Here is an 18,169-nt window from a genome sequence, read left to right on the forward strand (position 1 = left end):
TCCACACTTCCTGAATGTTTAATCTCCAATAAATATTTACAGCTGCCATGGTTGAGCCCCAAGCAATGGAGTCAAAATGCTAAATACCAAAGAAGCACAGTCCTAATGATCCATTACGGATAATATTGATCGGGTCTGTGCAAAAAAATACATTATAAAAGAACAGACTCTGACCTTCAAAATGGTATATAATACACTGTTGTTGGAGAAGACATGAGAAAGTTACTGCTTTGGTAGTTAATGAACTTGTAAACCCAAGTAGGAGAAAAATGCCCTTGAAAGATTTTGCTGAGATTTTCGTACTTACTAGAGAGCTCTTCTTTGTTTATGTCCATTCTGCAGCCTTCACACCCTCAAAAGCTTTAGGCCTAACCATCTTTTTAAGAATTCACATGCAAACGCATATGAGTCGCAATGGTATTGTCCTCCGGAAAGTAGTCTCTCTACTTAAGGCATGGACACACCGTTAGTGTAATGAACACGATGGGAGATAGAGAGCTGGTTTCAAGCGCAGTGCGCAGCAGGTGTTTATTTGTAAAGGACCACAGGAGGAGGCAGGTAGCTGGGTCCAGGGGCAGGCAGAAGGTCATACACAGGGGGTCCAAAAGGCAACAGTACAGGCAGGGAAAAGGCTAGTAGCGTCGTCTGGAAAATCAGGCAATAGGTTGATAACAGGAAAGCCGAAAAAGTACAGGCAGGGAAGGGAATAGGCGTAGTTAGTGAGGCAGGCAAAAACTATCATACACAGGAGGATTAAATTACAGGAAAAACAGCGCTCCGAACAGAAGTGTCACAAAACAAACAATATCTCACAATGATGGGGTGCAAAGAACTGAACTAAATAGATTGTGATAATGACATACAGGTGTGTGAACAGGTGATCAGAATTCAGGTGATTGGGATTTGGAGAGTGAGCTGCGTTCAGGGGATCAATGTGTTTGAGAGTGTGAGTTGGAAGCAGACATTACAGGTAGCGTTTGCCAGTCGAGAGTACTTAGTACCTCTGAACCAAACTTATTTGCAAACCCAGTGCAAACCGATTCTACGTGTGCAAACGCAAGAAAATGTCATCAGATGTCCAGCAGTCCTGTATTGAACTCTGAAAGCTATCAGCAAATGTTACAGCTATGTTTTTTTGGTATACACACTGTCAATCAATTTTGCCTAGGCCATGGTATTCACTGTTAGACTGGTAGCTTCAGCAGAGTAAAAATGTTTGTTTGTGCTATCTTTGACTGACATTAGCTAACGTAAGCTAGATAACATTAGCAAATACCGTTAGCAAATATGAGTAGCTCAATCTGGTAGCCATCTATTGTCTGGAAAGCACTCTGTTATTAAACATTGAATTGTCGATATAGCTAACTCACTCTAAATCGTCTATGGTTGGTTAGTTGGGCCTCAGTCGGTCTCAGCTGGCTAGTGAATCTTGCTACCAATTTAGTGACATTAGTTAGCTAACAGCAAGCTGACAATATTGAAATGTCCATGTTAGGTGTGCTAAGCTAGCCAATCTAATAGAGATCAATACAATTAATGGGGTGGTTAAATTGTGTATTGTTGTGTATTTAGTAGATGTCACCAACATGGGCTTCCAAACCCTGTTGGCCAGCATATTTACAAGCTGACACCTAAGATAGCTCAATGTACAGTAAGCATGGTATAAACATGAATTGTGTTGTGTTTGTATGGTTTGTGTTATGATGTTACACGTGGTTAGCGGTAGCATGAGGACTACAGAGAATTAGGACCACACATTACCTTCCAGACCATGTAATAAATTTAGTCTACCCCTCTTCTCTTTTTACCTTTTCTCTATGTAGAAATCAGGTTATCTGAAGTCATTTCAAAGTGCCCTGCTAAAAATGACCCTAAAGCTGGGGTGTTTTGGGTACACAAGCATGAAGGAGAGGACACACCTTGCAGTTATGGAGCACAACAATATTGTGAGACAGAAACCAGCAAGGGACACTGAAAGGTGTAAAATCAAGACTACAACAGTAATGATACAACATCCTCATTCTTCTCTCTGCAGATTCTGAAAACACAATACAAAGACACGTCTACAAAAATCAACCATTGACAAGAATGATCTGTCAAATTCAATAGGCTGGGGAGGTTTACAGACAGTACTTTCAGATAATGAAGGGGGGTTTGGTAGTGCAGGGTTGTGCTTACAGTAAATGTAATGTTCTCTATGAGAGCGATTGAGAGGTGCCATTTATCCTAAATCTCCCATACAACATTTCATACGGTGTAAGTACTGCCCTCCTAAGACCTTTCATACCTTCTTTAGCCCCCCAGGATGTTCACTCTGTTGACTGATCTTTCCTCTCAAAAGCAGCTCCCAATGTCTGTCAATCGGTCCCAATCGTTTAAAGGTCCCAATCGTTTAACACATTTGCCAACAAAGGCAATGTTTCCCTTCATCCCTTCCAGAAAAAGTGTCAAATGCTAACACCACAACCATGTCTTTCCAGGAGCGTGCAGTACCATAAAATCTTCTGCAAGAAGACCAAACAGTTGGTGGACTTTGGGCAGAGTCTTATCCAACTGGCCGTTCACGTCAGACAGGACAAGACCATTCGCCATAAGCACAAAGAGTACAGTAAGCCCCATCCCCCTCTCCCTGTCTCCTACACACAGGCTGCTGTGGTCAGAGAGAGGTTGTAAATTCCTGGAGGAGATTATCTCCTCATGGCCACAGTATAGAGACAGGAATTTCTTCAACCTCACAAAACTTGAGGTCCGGACAACATTTATGTTCTGGAGAAGGTATAAAAGATCGGTGAAGAGTCCAGCTACGAACAGGTCCGTTTGGTACAATTTTGTGAAACTCATGGGAGACAATATGGCCGCATTACCATAACGCTGTTTATATAATAGCCTCAGATATGAGGCTTACATCTAATTGTTGTATAAGATGAATGAGTGAGGATGATACTGTTTGTGAAATTGTGTAATGTGATTTTGGACTGTTTAACTTCTTGGTGACAGGGGGGCAGTATTGAGTAGCTTGGATGAATAAGGTGCCCAGAGTAAACTGCCTGATACTCTGTCCCAGATGCTAATATATGCATATCATTAGTAGTATTGGATAGAAAACACTCTGAACTTTCTAAAACTGTTTGAATAATGTCTGTGAGTATAACCGAACTCATATGGCAGGCGAAAACCTGAGAAACATCCAACCAGGAATTGGGAAATCTGAGGTTTGTAGTTTTTCAACTTTTTTCAACTCTTTTTCTAATATACAGTGTAAATGGGGTCATATTGCACTTCCTAAGGCTTCCACTAGATGTCAACAGTCTTTAGAACTTTGTTTCAGGCTTCTACTATGAAGGGGGAGAGAATGAGAGGGGATTGAGCCAGGTGTCTGGCAGAGTGCCACAGGCTCGTGAGGCGCGGTCACGAGAGAGTTAGCTCTCGTTCCATTGCTTTTCTACAGACAATGGAATTCACCGGTTGGAACCTTATTGAAGGTTTTTGGCTGCTTTGTTGTCTGAACGCTGTACTCAGATTATTGCATGGTTTGCTTTTTCCGTAAACCTTTTTTTGAAATCTGACACAGCGGTTAGATTAAGGGAATCTGTCCTCACCTCCTGACCTCAACCCCTCCACCTAAACCACAGATGTGCATCTTTCTTCCCAATATCAACACGTTGCTCTCCTCTCGTCCACCCAACACATTCCAAAGCCTTCTGTCTTTCTTCAGAGAACCCTTAACTTCTGACATAAAACTCTCTTTTACTCCTTTCATTCTATGCTTCTTTCCTATCATTTATTTCATATCTCAATGTTCAAAGTTTAGCCGAGTCCAACAGTCCTTCCTCTTGAACAATAGCGTCCTAATGTTCAATTTACATAAACAGATAAACAATGATAATAAAACATGAATTTACAAAAAAACGAACAAATGATTATAAAATATGAATTAAACAAACAAATAAATGAACAAACAACGAACAAACATTCACCGCAAAGTTTACAAATTCAGAGACTTACTGCCTCTGTACTATGATCACACATTTTTATTTCCATCTATCATTACACAACAAAATGCTATTCCAGCTGAATCTGCTGTCTCGTTCTATGGCAGATGGAGCAGCATTTAGTTTATCCACTTTCCCCTTCTGGTCCCTAAGAGAGTAATAGCACAAGACTTGGAAAGCAACAAAAAGACACACAAAACATAACAGTATTAACGATGTGATAAGCTATGCATAATTATATATGCATGACAACCAAAGTCTGAGACCATGACAATTCCCACTTAAAAATTCTTCACCTGACTCTATGCCTCCAGGATACTTTCATGCTCTGTGCAACAAAAATGAAAGCTCAAAAAGCTTCCTCATGCTTTCGGCCAGTCTTCCCAGATTCCGAGAGTTGTTCCCAAGTCATATCATTTTCACTTTGTTCCCCATGTCCTCCATTTCACCTGATATACAAGTGCATATCCCTAATCCACGTTACATCCTCTTGACGTAACTCAAGAGCTATGATTTCCATCAATACCTTCAACATTTTGTTCACAGTACAATTACCCCTCTATCCTCTATCATATGATGCATTAAACCATAAAGCAGCTAAACCCCAAACCAACTATGATGTTTATAGTTCCCAGACCCAACCCATCTGTATGTCTTACAGTGGAATCTAGTCTCTCTCTCGCTCCGCTTCCTGTGTCATGGTGTCTTCAATCACCCATTATGTAGCTGGACCTCACTTCACCTGAGAACTATGCCCCCCCCCCAAGGAGAGACATTACCATTTTTACTGCTGCAAGTACTGTACGGAGTAATGTGTGTCCCATACCAACGCTGTCCCAACACCCCCGCCTGGTGTCTCTTGATGGACACTCAATCTCCAGAATTCAGCCCGTGCCCTGGGTTATATCTCTGCTTCCACCTGAGGATATACACACTGCAACACATGGGTCATTTCCTGACAACATAATTGGTGATATTTGAATAACCGCATCCCCTGTCCTCCCATAGGTCCCCCAGTTACCAGTTTCCAATCCATGTGACATGAGTCATCATAAACTGATATCCCAACAATGCTACTAAAGTAACCATTGCTACTTCCAGCCTCACAAAACCCCTCATTTGCGCAGTGGTCCAATTCCATGCTATCAATATAGCATCCTTCGCTACTACTACTGCTCCTTCAGTTACTGTCCCTACAGCTCCTTCAGTTACTGTCCCTACAGCTCCATCAGTTACTGTCCCTACAGCTCCTTCAGTTACTGTTCCTACAGCTCCATCAGTTACTGTCCCTACTGCTCCTTCAGTTACTGTCCCTACTGCTCCTTCAGTTACTGTCCCTACAGCTCCTTCAGTTACTGTCCCTACTGCTCCTTCAGTTACTGTCCCTACTGCTCCTTCAGTTACTGTCCCTACTACTCCTTCAGTTACTGTCCCTACAGCTCCTTCAGTTACTGTTCCTACTACTCCTTCAGTTACTGTCCCTACTACTCCTTCAGTTACTGTCCCTACAGCTCCATCAGTTACTGTTCCTACTGCTCCTTCAGTTACTGTCCCTACTGCTCCTTCAGTTACTGTCCCTACTGCTCCTTCAGTTACTGTCCCTACTACTCCTTCAGTTACTGTCCCTACAGCTCCATCAGTTACTGTCCCTACAACTCCATCAGTTACTGTCCCTACTGCTCCTTCAGTTACTGTCCCTACAGCTCCTTCAGTTACTGTCCCTACAGCTCCTTCCGTGAGAATACTTCCTGCATGTAATCTGTCAAATGTTCACCGGCTGTTAGAAACAAGAGAAAAATGAATGAGTTAGGAATAATATCCAACCTAACAAAACTCACAGGTGGCCTGAAAGTTTACCATAATGTCTGAAATGCCACTGGTATCTCTTCTACTCTCACCATGATCTGGGTATGTATAATGTTCAACTCAATCCCCATATTGTGTACAGTTAGCTGTCCTCCCTCTTCTATGAGCTATCTCCTGTAACAATATACAGTCTCTGGGAATGATACTCCTTTATCATTACATCTAACCCATAACACACTACACTATATCATTACATCTAACCCATAACACACTATACTCTATCACTACATCTAACCCATAACACACTATACTCTATCATTACATCTAACCCATAACACACTGTACTCTATCATTACTTCTAACCCATAACACACCATACTCTATCATTACATCTAACCCATAACACACGATAATCCTCTATCATTACATCATTACATCTAACCCGTAACACACTATACTCTATCACTACATCTAACCCATAACACACTATACTCTATCATTACATCTAACCCATAACACACTATGCTCTATTATTACATCTAACTCATAACACACTATACTCTATCATTACATCTAACCCATAACACACTAGTCACTACTCCTAATGCATTTTCTACAGTTATATACATACTAACACATTCTCAAATAAGTTAGTCAATATACATAATTCCCTCCTCTGGAACCATGAACACCCTCATGTTCCACGAAACCTAAAAACATATTGGCTTGAAAAGGAAAGAGAGAAAGAAAGTAGCACCATCCATTGATGCGATGTAACATTAAAACTCTGAATACAGGGTAAAACTAAAAACTTCCATGGTCGCCCCAAGCTGTCATTCCCCCCCCCCCCCCCCCCCCACTCCCAAGCTGTCATCCATTTCCACCCCCCAACACAAACCACCTCCCCTCAGGATGACACTTAGAGAAACGTTTCTGGAGACTCTCGGCCAAATAAATGTTATCAGCGCCCCTACCCCTCATCGTGCTTTAGCAATCCTCTCTCTCGCTGTACCCCAATCACAACTAAAACATTTTATAAATTATCCAACCCGAATGTAGAATGACTGAACTCAATGCTGACTGTGAGTCTAGTGCTCTAATTCCAGTTTATCAACCTAGCACAGATCATCCCTGTCAGAACATACATTTATTAACAACTTTGTATTGTTGGTCACAACTCTTCTCAAAACAGCCCCCCTTTGTCCCTCTTTTCCTGTCATGAGTGGCCTGATACGGGTTTTTCTTTATCTCAATGCATTCTTAGTCTAAATAGTTAGCAGGGCACATACACACCCCCCCCCCCCCCCCTCCTTTCCTTCACCCGGCACTTATCATTCTAGCGTGTCTTCTTCAGATATCGTTTACAGTTCCTTTTCCCAACGGCACTTGTAACTTTTTCCTGTCACATTTCGTGGCCCTTGATAACGTCTCGATTTTAATGTCCAAGTAGATACTTCCGTTTCCCCCACATACACGAGTCTCTCACCTGAGCTTGTTCTCTCTCTCCACGCTCACTCCACACGCGCTCTCAGCACCCCCGCCCTGGTTTATGGCTCGGACTCAGATAGGAGTGGTAAAGGTCACTCATTGCCTGCCTTTGTCGCTCTTTCTTCAGCCGGTTAGGGAGGGTTTTGAGGTTTACACACACTGTCTATGGTCAAATTATTCCTACCATGTATTAAGACATGATCTGACGTTACCTTCCATGATAACCTAAAAAAAACACAGATCATAAAAACAGTTAAGTTCATTACATTTCTTTTTCAGGAAACCAGACAAACATTGACTATATGACAAATTATTACATTAACCTTTTCTTAATAACATCTCTAAGACAAATGTCAAAAAGCATTACATACCGTTACTGCTAAAACCATTTTCTAAATTAGTCCATACTCCCTTATTCTACTGGCGACCTCTAGGAAGAGTTACCAGATCATTAAGTTAGCACCCTAACCCCTCGCAGAATTCCCACTCCATGATCCCAATCTGGTGACAGGAAATCAGCAATACATATATCACAATCCATTTGAAGTAACTGTCATCCCTTATGAACATATGTTTCCCTTTCTATATGCAGCCTGAACACAGTACCACTGTATAAGTACCCCAAGACCAGGACCTCAGGGAACTGGTCATTTTCCACTTTCAAATACGTGATTTAACAAAAACAAACAAAAACATGTTAAATCAAAAATAAACAAATTCGAATAACTAATCAACTTAGAATTACGACTCTTATAACTCCCTACGGATAAAATAATAATCTCCTAAAGTAATGGTACAATTTTGATAGAGAATGGTGATTCTCATTCATTTTATAATTAAATTCCCCTGTTCCGTTACTTTCTAATGAGATCGTATCTCATTAGGAATTTTTTGTATACAGGGCTTTAGACACCATTTAAATACCTCTTCAAAACATTTCCATCCTCCTGCATACCCAATTTAACTGAATTGAAAAGACCCCTTCCAATAAATCCCACTACACTGCGACAGTATCTCTCCCCCGAATGATTCACTGGTCTCCTTTTCCCCATGATTCTTCATAACCACCACACCACATAAAAAAATGTAAAGTTCATGCCCTATACCAATTCCTCGTGATCCCAGTTCATTTTAGGTTAGGTAACCCCTATACTAATTCCTCGTGACCCCTCCACCCTTTCGTCCATTCTAGAATACTATTCCAGAATAAGACGACATAAAACTTACATTTCTTTAGAAATAAAACCACAGAAATGTCTAATGATTTAAACAAATCCTAAGGCCTTCTGCACTTGCAAGGAGTGTTTGGCCATATAATTTAAATGTTTTACCTTTAGAATCCATTCCCCTTGCATTTCGCCTAGAATTTTAAACCCAAAATACGTTTTTCTGTGGAAAAGTTAGCCAATTTCTCATTGTAAGGAATCCACCATATGTGCATGTGGTTCTCTAACACTTTCTCTCACCAAGGCAGCCGCCTTAGCCATTTCTTCTGCTCTACGATTACCTATGGCGATTTTATCTGTACGACTAGTATGAGCGTCACATTTCACCACTGTTAATTTACTGGGTAACTGACATGCTTCTAATAATGCCTCTACCTCCAGACCCTTTTTATTGGTGATCCTGTTGCTGTTAACATGCCCCGATGTGACCACAATGTCCCGAAATCATGAGCTACTCCAAATGCATACCACACACAGCGTACTGTCGTGTCTTTGGCATCATTAAAGTGAAGACTTATTTTATCAAATAAATTCTCTGAAATTATTACGTGATTAAACTAATCATGTAAATGTAATTAACTGGGAAGTCAGGGCACCAAGGAAAATCTTCAGATTACAAAGTTATACATTTCCTAATATAACTTTTCAGATATTTTAATATCTGATCAATTAGTCTTCTAATTAATGAATGATTCTTTACCTCACGTTAGTCTCATTCCAAATGTCGTAAATTGTTGGTTATCTGCACTAACCCAGCCTTTACTATGAATCATCCATACACCAATTGTCTTAATCATTTATTCACTAACTTACTAACTAATCACATAAATGCATAACAAACAAACAAAGTAGATATGGTTACAAGGAAATGATAGGAGATGTGCCCTAGTGGGCTAAACCGGTATGGCGGCTTGGTAGACAAAGGGAGTGAGAAGGGTGCGAAAGACAAAAGACACTACTCAGTTGATATTTATAATAATTTAAATGCTAACCCTTTGCACATGAACACTCACTCATTCGGGAATAATTGCAATCAATATATATATTTACGCTCAGTGTGTCATCGTGATTTCTGTTGGAATCTTCCTTTTCTGTTGGAAAGTTCATTAGAGATTCTCTCTGCGTCCCTGGAGTCTTTGGTTAGAATGGATACACAAGAGTAACATTCAGAAATGTTCTTATAGAATAGATGTTTCGGCGGTTGTCTTCGCATTCAAATGACATAAATTCTAGCTGCAGACTAGTAATTAGTATCGAAGATTTGCTCTTATTCTGTCGGTATCGATAGTCTCAGAGTTTAACAACCATTACAACCTTAGCTTATACTGAAGGTACGCATGGTCTCTACTCAAACCTTAGCCCTCTCGGTAATCGACGTATGCATGGTCTCTACTCAAACCTTAGCCCTCTCGGTAATCGACGTATGCATGTTCTAAAGTGGGCTTCTCCAGGTGGGGGTTTTATTCGGAACCATGGAAAAGCTGTCCCATGACGCCAGATCGATGTCTGCGCTCATGGGGGTGGGCCAATGACTCAGTTAAACTTTAAACAGAAATACAATTCCCTCACATTAACGGTTTAAAGTCACATTACACAATTTCACAAATAGTTTCATCTTTACTCATTAATTTTATACAATAATTAGATGTAAGCATCAGAACGGAGGCTCCTGTATAAACAGAGTTATGGTAATATGGCTGTATTGTCTTTCCTGAGGTCACAATCATAAAACAAAATGGGCCGGTCGTACCTGGATTCTCCACCGACCTATTCCACATTCTCCAAAACATGGATATTGTTCAGTTCTCAAGTTCTGTGATGTAGAAGAAGTTCCTTTGTTCTACTGTGAACGTTGCTCTTTCAATACTGCATGAGGGAGAGAGTCTCCTCCAGGAATTTATGACCTTAGATAACAGAGCCTGGGTGTAGGGGGAAGAGAAAGGTGGTGAGAGAGAGAGAGTTGGTGCTTGCTATATCCAAAGAGTGCCACGTAATGACAGTACCCCGTTACGTTACTTTTTTCCCGTCTGTGTTCATGTAACTAGAGCCATCTGTATACAATATTTTCCCGATTCCAATGCTGTCCATTGCAAATCAGGCCTAGGTTTTGGAGTAATCGGATCTGGGTCACATGTATGCGATTCACCCACCCCAGGTAACAGCATTAATGACGCAGGTTCCCCATTTAACGTTAACTCCCATTTTGTCCATCTTGCACTAGTAACATGTTGTGCTTTCATGCTGTTCACTATGGTTGCTACTGTGTGTGGAACATACAAATGTACTTTTTTACCCATTGTAATGGAAGCCGCGTTATGCAACACAATTTCAGTCTCCTGTACCGCCCTAAGGCACGGTGGCATTCCTTTTGCCACCAAGTCTAACGATTTACTCCAGCACATTACTGGTCTCTCTCTACCCCCAGGACTCTGCACAACCACCGCGCCACAACGTCCCTCCTGTTCATGAACAAAAATTTTAAAAGGTCATTTTAGGTTTGGCAATCCCAAAGCTGCCGCTTGACACAATAGCTTCTTTAACTCGACAAACGCTTCCTCACACTCTTGATTCCACTCTATCCTCTCATGGGGACCCTTCCCTCCTTTTGTCAACTCTGTAAGAGTCTCAGCAATTTCAGAGAAAGACGAAATAAAATGTCTAACAAAATTGAAAACTCCTAAAGTTTTCCTAAGCGTGTGAGGAGTGTTTGGCCGTGCCCTAAGAACAAATTGTTTCTACCCGATCCCGGGTAATGTGTATCTTGCCCTTAGAAATCAAAATCCCAAAATATGTTACCTCTTGCTTTGCTAGTTGTGTGTTGTCCTGCGATGCTTTATGGCCCCGTCTACCAATGTGGTGCGGTCTCGCATATTAGTTTCTTCGTCTTTTGACGCTAATAACAAATCATCCATGTATTGTACTAACACAGAACCTGCAATTGATACCCGTTTAACAATTGTTTCAATGCAAAATGACATCAAGTGAGACTATTTGTAAATCCCATCGGTACTCTACTAAAAGTTAGGTAAAACGTGATCTCATACGTCTTCCATCACATAGAAACTGTAATCTCTTTGAACCCCTTATCGATCGAAAAGAGACTATACACCGCTTTGTGAAAGTTCCATACGTGCTAATCTCAAAACGATTAGTTGTTGCTCTTTTGAAAAAGACGCAAACTCTTGTATAGTTCATTTCCTGCTAATGCAGTAGGTTCCAGTATCACCTTACACTCATCTTTCCAATGCCCGATAGTCCCAAGGATCTCCTTAAGCTTGGATTTTTACCCGCTACGTTTCTTAGTCTTGTCTCTGCCATTGAAACTATAGGTAATGATTTTCTCTATGGCCCTATTAACCCCTTGCATGTCTGCGAGGTGAGTGTAGTCATATTCCACTCTCAAAACATTGTCTTGAATTAAATCTACTACCCCGCAATTACCGTTTTGATCACAGGGCTCAACCCTGCCATCAAAGCAGAAGTGCAAATTCTATCAATGCACTCCCATTCCCAGTCCTTCTGTAGTGGTGTACTGGTGTTACTCATTCTGGGTTTATCGTTATGTATTTGCTGTTGGTAGAATGCTGACATCAAAACGCTGGTATATTGAGCTGTTGATTCTGTTTTTATGTTTTTATGCCAAGTCATAATTGCCTCCCTGAATTCATTATTAGATTAGAATTTTTCGTCAGCAGATTTTATCTAATTTGCTGGATTTTTCCCATATTCCAGCCGAATTGGTAGAATGCTCGTTCGCTTCTTTTAGCGCTTCCATGGCTTTATTAAACTCTGCTAGCTCTATATTATAGGGAGAAACAGGTTTGTTTGTCGCCATATCAATAGTTCTTATTCCCTAAACACTCCCGATGGTGTTCATGGTGTTTTAGATTTCTTCCCTCCCGTCTATAATACACACCTTCCATTAACTATGTTCTAAGATAGTATCACACACTTCCCTGGATAATAATTAATTGGTCACGGCACTTAACACTTTGTATTAGAACCGATACCATAAACGTCTGCGAATCTATTACTGGAGAATAGGGACAGGACTTTGTCCTATTCCAGTACTTCCTCAAATATCACTATTATAGATAACCCACATCATCTCATCACGCCCTCTCCCCATAGGGCATAAATCAACCTCTCTCCGTATTGATACTGCTACTACACGTATATCAAACGGTGTTCAAATATCCTATATTTTCTTTTTGTTTTTTAACTTACTATCTTCTAGAACTCTCGTCTTAAACAAAACAAACTCACTGCAACTGGGACTTTTGTCTTTTTACAGATCTCGCAGGCGATTACCCCCACTAGGGACCTATCCTATATGGAACCTACCCTTCATGTGTATGAGCCTGGCTCTCGCAGAGAAAAAAAACTCCACTTGGGACCTATCTTTAAAACGAACCTACCCTTCATTTATTTTACCCTGGCTCTTATATTTTTTTCTGGATCTTCCAGAGGAAATACCTCCACTCGGAACCTATCCTTATGGAGCCTACCCTATACCAGATATTTATGAACGGTCGTTTACACAATGGGCTTACAGAATGAACTTAGGCTCTCCAGGTCCGTATCCCATAATTAGTTCAGCCAACGATTTTCATCTCCCCAAGATGTCAAAATGAGTGGAAACAGATATAGGAACTAGCCCACCTTGTTTGTTGCCAGCTCTGCTCCACTGGACTCTTTGGATTGACTACAAGTTGTGGTGAATCCTGCCGACAACGCCATCTGTTAGGATCTTATTTGTCAGAGTAAATAACTCACGGACACTAGATAAGCTTTAACCAAGTTTAATTCTTCCCAAAGGTTCTGTACAGCAGTAATTCAGACAGCAAAACATTTTTATTTTTTTATTTTTTTTATTTTACCTTTATTCATCCAGGTAGGCTAGTTGAGAACAAGTTCTCATTTGCAACTGCGACCTGGCCAAGATAAAGCATAGGAAATCCAAACATACAACACAGAGTTACATATGGAATAAACAAAACATAGTCAATAATACAGTAGAACAAAAGAAAACAAAAAGTCTATATACAGTGAGTGCAAATGAGGTAAGATAAGGGATTTGAGGCAATAAATAGGCCATGGTGGCGAAGTAATTACAATATAGAAATTAAACACTGGAATGGTAGATGTGCAGAAGATGAATGTGCAAGTAGAGATACTGGGGTGCAAAGGCGTAAGATAAATAAATAAGTACTGTATAGGTATGAGGTAGGTAGATAGATGGGCTATGTACAGGTGCAGTGATCTGTGAGCTGCTCTTAATTTATCTCTATTTCTGCTTTTTGTGACTCCTCTCTTTGGCTGGAAAAATGGCTGTGTTTTTCTGTGACTAGGTGCAGACCTAACATAATCGTTTGGTGTGCTTTCGCTGTAAAGCCTTTTTGAAATCGGACACTGTGGTGGGATTAACAACAAGTTTATCTTTCAAATGGTGTAAAATACGTCTATGTTTGAGCAATTTTTAATTTTGAGATTTCTGTTGTTTTGAATTTGGCGCCCTGCACTTTCACTGGCTGTTGTCATATCGATCCCCATTAACGGCTAAGCCATGAGAAATCCCATCTTGGGGGAGGGACGGAGGCCAGAGCACGAAGCATCGCCCAACACAAGCTGAAGGCTTTCAGAGACTGAATCGGCTGATAGATGTACAATTACTTTATCGATCCAAGACAACCATATCTACACACACAGATGCATATAGTGCGATCAGTATAACATAGAGCCTTCGCAAAATGCCACTAAACAGGACTACATTTATTTTTGATCTCCCCCCATCAATACACCGGAAGCATTCATGGTGTATCATTCAGCACGCTAAGCCAGACCTACATTCCTACTGGGCAATTATGTGCGAAACACAACTCACTGTCCTAGAAAGACCTCAGACCTGATGAAAACAAGTACAGATTCCCCCAGGGGGAAATTCCCTTTTAAGTTCCTGGACCTCTCTGGTCAGATCATCCCTTCATTTGTTAGTTGAGTCCAACAGTATTTGGTATTTGGACAAGGCTCTTGAAGCCATTTTCCTGTTGTTGTTACAACTGCATGTAGAACCCTTTTCGTTGATTTAAAAGATACTTCACCTGTGATTAACACTGTCCTCTCCATGACTCCCACCTTTGGCTTTGGATACCATGGGAGAGGGGGGGTAATTCACATGTACTGTACTGTATGGTGTGTGTTTGGGGTTTGGCCCGTGTGCAACAGGTCAAGTGGAGCAGTGTGTCCCCCTGTCTGGGTCTCTGTCTCTGGGATTAATTGTGTCCGTCAACTTGAGACAGGGATGTTTCACTAGCCCAGCCGGAATAGAGAGAGAGGGGGAGGGAGGAAGAGAGAGGTGGCAAGAGAGAGAGAGAGAGAGAGAGTGTAGAGAGGAGGAAGATGGGGGGACAGTAAAATGTGTGTGTGTGTGTGTGTATATGTGTGTGTGTGTGTGTGCGTGTGTGTGTGTGTGTGTGAGAGAGAGAGAGAGAGAGAGATCTGAGGGAGACAGTTTAGAGAGGCAGTGTACTGTAGCTCTGTATATCTGAAACCAGTTACTGCGCCCCAAGCCTGGGGCCTACGTCATGGCGAAAGGGGGGCAATTATGGATCATTTCAGTGTAAACAGAGATTCCCATGGTCTAAAACACCTTTTTTTATGCGCCCACACACACACACACACCTACACACACACACACACACACGCACACACACACACACACACACACACACACACACACACACACACACACACACACACACACACACACACACACACACACACACACACACACACACACACAACCCCTGGTGTGTGACAGAGGACAAACCCAGCCCCCAGTGCCAATGTGGGTGACATCACACACACAGCTCTGTCAAGTAAAGAGTGAGGCATGGGGGGGGGGGGGGGTATCGGGGGGAATCTCCCCCAAGGCAAAGCGATCTGAGTTGGTGTGAACAGCTGTTTGATAATTGCAGCCTGCAGTAATTAAGCCATGAAGAAATGAGCCGCCAGAGACAGACAAACTTGAAATACTGTTATCCTTCGAGGAGACAGACAAGGACACCTTCCACTCAGAGACCCAGGCGTGCCCCATTTGTCCCTTCCCTGACAGTAGTTCCTTTTGCCGAAAGCCGCGGTGAGAGAGCATAACCAAGCGTTTTAGTCCATGGATGGATACCGTGTCTGCCTAGTATGGCAGGGGGTCCTGTGGAAATATAGTGCCCTTGTTGGGAAGTAGTGCTGACCGTCATTAGGTCACACATTCTCTCAGCCTGACTCAGCGCCCGCTCTGCCAAACTAAGAAATAACCACCATATTAAATATTAATATTTTGTACTAATATTTTTTGACCGTTGCGCTATGCTAATTAGTGTAGTTTATGACAATTCTCCCGGATCCGGGATGGGTAGTTCCAAGAGGTTGTTAAGCAGGGAAACCTCTACTAGGGAGATACTGACAGAATCCCGCACCAGAAAATCAGCAGGAGCGGACGTGCCCTCCCAGTCCTCCAGCATACCGCGGTTTTACACCGTCTGGGGACAGCTATGGATCAAGTGATGGCGAGAATGGAGAGATGGGAGAGGAGCGGCCTCCCTACCCCATTTTCAGCCACTCTCCAGCCTACACAACCACCTTCTCCAGCGGCGTCTGGACCCTGCGGGATTCGGCTCGCGCTCCCGAGGGAGTACGATGGGACGGCGGCCGGGTGCAAGGGGTTCCTGCTCCAGCTGGCGCTTTACCTGGCAACCGTTCACCCGACTCCCTTGGGAGGGGAGAGTGTCAACGTCCTCGTCTCCTGCCTTCGGGCAAAGCCCTGGAGTGGGCCAACGCAGTCTAGGAGGGTCCAGACTTGGCAAGGGACCATTACCTAGAGTTCACCTGGGTGAACGTAAGGTGAACGTCTGTTTCATCTGAGGCAGGAGACGAGGAGCGCACAGGACTTCGCGCTGGAGTTTCGGACCCTGGCCACCGCTTGTCGAGACACCACCCTCACTCTGGACCAACTGATAAACATGTTCATCAGGCTGGACAACTTGCTGGCTGCTCGCGGGCGTCCAGATCGGGTCCTGTTCTTTCCAACTCCCAGCACTCCCGCTCCGACACCCATGGAGTTAGGGGGTGCTGCAGCTAGGGCGACTGGAAGAGGAGCCTACTTGCACCAGTTGTGGTCGGAGAGGGCACACTGCCGACCGGTGCTGGAGGAGCTCGTCTGGGAGTCGAGAGGGCAGGCAGAGCACTGCTCGGACATCCCAGGTGAGGCAGCACCAGGCTCACCCAGAGCTCCCTGCTGGTCATATGCATGTGTTGATTTCCTATCCTGAGTTTTCCTTCCATTCCCAGCATATTGCCCTAGTAGATTCAAGCGCAGTGGTGAATTTTATGGACCGTGGGTTCGCGCTTAAGTTAGGGATTCCCTTGGTGCAGATGGACCAACCCTTCCCCGTGCATGCCCTAGATAATCGACCATTAGGGACATGGTGATGCGGGGGGGGGGGGGGGGGGGTTCATGAGGAGCGGATTAGTCTCTTCCTCATTGATTGTCCTGCGTTTCCAGTGGTGCTGGGGATTCCCTGGTTAGCTTATCACAATCCCAACATTTTGTGGAAATAGGGGGCTCTAAAGTGGTGGTCAGAGGAGTGCTCAGGTAGGTGTGTGGGAGTATCTATCGGTGCGCATTCCCCCCGAATATGCCGATTTGGCTATCGCTCTCTGTAAAAAGAGGGCGACGCAATTACCACCTCATCGACGAGGGGATTGTGCGATAACCCTCCAGGTAAACGCCACACTTCCCAGGACCCTCTGGTCATCCTGGGATTGATAGGATGGTGCGGGGTCTTTGGGGGAAGTACTGGTGGCCCACCTTGGCCAAGGACGTGAGGGTTTATGTCTCCTCCTGTTTGGTGTGTGCCCAGTGTAAGGCTCCTAGACACCTGCCTAGAGGGAAGTTAAAATACATTTTATTTGATTTCCTCTTTCCCAAACATTCCCTTTGATTTGGACATTTTCCACACAATGTATAATGTATAAACATCAAACATATACTAGGAAAACTCTTCACGTTACAATGTTTTCGTAATAACGTAATCTATTAACCTTTAATAACAAAACAAAAATGACAGACATTTTCACATTTTAATTTTAATTTTCATAGGAAATGTGAAGTTAGTTGTCTAAAATTGGATTTGCGTAAAACCCAGACCTTGCTCTTAACTTGGTAAGCCCAGAGAATTGCCCTAAAGGCGGTTACACCCACTTATGACCTAAGGGTATTAAACCTGTGTGTGAAGCATTAACATATGAGACTACGTGACCCAAGCTGCAGCCGAGGTCTAAAAAGTCAACGTACCCAAAACGCAACACAAGTTTGAAGACAAAGAAATATTTTTCTACCCAAGCTACGGATGAGTTGTTTCTAAGCGGGTGAATTCAAGGCAAACCACCTAGCCTCCATCTCCCATCGAATCGTGGTATCTACACTGTTTCATTCCTACGCTGTGAGCTCTGAGCTACAGAGTTGTCTGTCCTCAGAAGAGCCCTTCCAGAACAAGGGCAAGGGAACAGACTCCTAAGTCAAAAGGACACTGACATAGTGAGGACGACCAGAGAGGTGCACCCAAGAAGTGCATCATTGAGCAGCCAGGACGGTCCACGGGG

The sequence above is a fragment of the Oncorhynchus mykiss genome, chromosome 1, assembly GCF_013265735.2.
Source record: "Oncorhynchus mykiss isolate Arlee chromosome 1, USDA_OmykA_1.1, whole genome shotgun sequence".
In the NCBI taxonomy this organism is placed as follows: domain Eukaryota; kingdom Metazoa; phylum Chordata; class Actinopteri; order Salmoniformes; family Salmonidae; genus Oncorhynchus; species Oncorhynchus mykiss.